The sequence below is a fragment of the Silene latifolia genome, chromosome 9 (genome assembly GCF_048544455.1).
Source record: "Silene latifolia isolate original U9 population chromosome 9, ASM4854445v1, whole genome shotgun sequence".
Taxonomy (NCBI): domain Eukaryota; kingdom Viridiplantae; phylum Streptophyta; class Magnoliopsida; order Caryophyllales; family Caryophyllaceae; genus Silene; species Silene latifolia.
The window spans coordinates 125,092,930-125,095,762 of NC_133534.1; positions in this window are offsets into that span (position 1 = coordinate 125,092,930).

Here is a 2,833-nt window from a genome sequence, read left to right on the forward strand (position 1 = left end):
GGGCTAAAGATAAATATTAATGTAATCTTATCGACCAAGAGTTCTAAAATTAGAATCGATTAAAGAGTTAATCCACCGAATTATATTGATAAGAGATGAATCGGCCCTACCGTGCCCAAGTTAATATGAATTTGGATCTTGGAATCATTTATTATAGTTGGGTAGAGGTCACTATATAAATGCTCATATCTTGTTATATTATTTACAAGTATGATTTAAAAGACAAATGTTAATATTTCCTTTTCCTCCATAATTGAAGTTCATTACAATAAATCTATCAAACGCTACTACACCGATAACTATTGAGTCTTGCCAAAATGTTTTTGACGACGTTTGCTTCAACAATGATTTCGACACAACTAGAGAACTTCATTTTGGGATAGGTTCGGATGGAAACATAAACTTCATCACTTCTTCTAGACCACCTACTACTACAAGATCTCTTGTGAGCCGGTCTCAGGAAGACCGCCTCATAAAATCTATAGGATCTTTATCTTTGGAAGAGAAAGATGGCAAAACTAGTGGGCGCTCAAGCAATCAAGCTCTTGCTTCTAAGGACAAAAGGTTCAAGAAGAAGGGAAAGAGAGGGAAAAACTTCAAGCAAGTTGAAGATGAATGATATTGGCTTAGGAATTGTCCTATATATTTGCGAAATATAAGGGAAGGAATCATCGTTCCAAAAGGTAAAATCCCTAAGGAAATTTATGTTATTGATGTAAATTATACTACCACTACGACATGGGTACTGGATACCGGTTGTGGTTCTCACCTTTGTAATCATTTACAGGGGTTAAGAGACGTGAAGAGGCTTAGCAAAGGAGATGTGGATCTACGCCTTAAAAATAGAGCTCGAGTAGCGGCCAAATCCAAGGGGACTTATGTATTAGCTTTGCCTAATGGATTTGAGTTGTATTTACATAATTGTTTTTACGCGCCTACACTTTCTAAAAACATTATTTTTATCGCTATGTTAGACATGGACGGTTTTTGTTTTGTCATTAAAAACAATCGTTGTATTATTTCAAGGAACGACTTGGTTATAGGCCAAGCTCCTTCCATTAATGGCATTTACATTTTAGAAACCTCAAATCCAACTAATGACATCTACAACATTCAATCAAAGAAACTCAAATCAAGTGATCCAAATGAATCGTTCATTTGGAATTGTCGATTAGGTCACATAAACGAGAATCGCATCAAAAGATTGATTTCAACTAATGTGATTACACCATTTGATTATCAATCATATGGAACATGCGAATATTGCCTTCTTGGCAAGATGACTCGTAATCCTTTTAGCGGTAAAGGAACATGAGCTAGTGAGCTATTGGGACTCATACATACCAATGTGTGTGGACCAATGAGTATCACCGCTCGAAGAAATTATGACTACTTCATAACCTTCACCGACGACTTGAGTAGACATGGGTATGTCTATTTAATGAAGCATAAGAGTGAAGCTTTTGAGAAATTCAAGGAATTTCAAAATGAAGTAGAGAACCAATTGAACAAAAGGATAAAAGCACTACGATCCGATCGTGGTGGAGAATATCTTAGCAATGAATTCGATTCACACTTGAAAGGTTGTGGCATAATATCACAACTATCTCCACCCGGAACACCACAACTCAATGGTGTAGCCAAAAGGAGAAATCGAACCTTACTTGATATGGTTCGATCAATGATGAGTCAAACAGAGCTACCAAACTCGTTTTGGGGATTTGCGATTCGAACCACAATTAGATCTTTGAATAATAGTCCCACAAAGACAACCGAAAAGACTCCATATGAGATGTGGACAGGAAGGATTCCCAATATATCCTATATGAAGATTTGGGGATGTGATGCTTACGTCAAGGCAAAGACCGACAACAAGCTTGCCCCAAGATCCGAAAAATGCATCTTTGTAGGTTACCCCGTGACCTCTCGAGGATATTACTTCTACAAAGCTCAAGAAAAGAAAGTGTTTGTGTCTTGCGAGGCTGTCTTCTTAGAAAGAGAATTTATTTCTAAGAGACAGAGCGGGAGAAATTTTGAACTTGATGAAGTTCAAGAGCCACAAACCGAGGTAGAGATGCAAGAAGATGTTCCTTCGTCGTCTAGCGCGGTTGTCCCTCCTCCACTTAGAATAACGGGCCGAGTTATTCGCCATCCCGATCGATATGTGGGACTTATCAAAGAAGATGGAACACTCGATGTGTTGCTTTTAGAAAGTGACGAGCCCGTCACCTACAAAGCCGCAATCTCTAGTCCAAATTCCTCCTTATGGCTTGAAGCCATGAAGTCCGAGATGTATTCTATGCATGAAAACCAAGTTTGGAACTTGGTGGATTTGCCTACAGGGGCAAGACCTCTTCAATGCAAATGGATTTTAAGGTCAAGAATGGTATAGAAGGACATGATGATGTCTACAAAGCTAGGCTAGTGGCAAAAGGATTTACCCAAGTCCAAGGTCTTCATTATGATGAAACCTTCGCCCCCGTAGCCATGCTAAGATCCATACGGATTTTGTTAGCGATTGCCGCATTTCATGATTATGAAATATGGTAAATGGATGTCAAAAACACTTTTCTAATTGGACATTTAGAAGAGGAGGTGTACATGATACAACCCGAAGGTTTTGTTGATCCTAAAAATCCTAACAAAGTATGCAAACTTAAGAGATCCATTTATGGACTTAAGCAAGCATCAAGAAGTTGGAATCATCGATTCGATCATGTGATAAAAGAGAATGGTTTCATTCGAAGTGTTGAGGAACCATGTTTATACATGAAACTTAGTGGGAGCAATGTTGTGTTCCTAATCTTGTATGTCGATGACATACTACTCATTG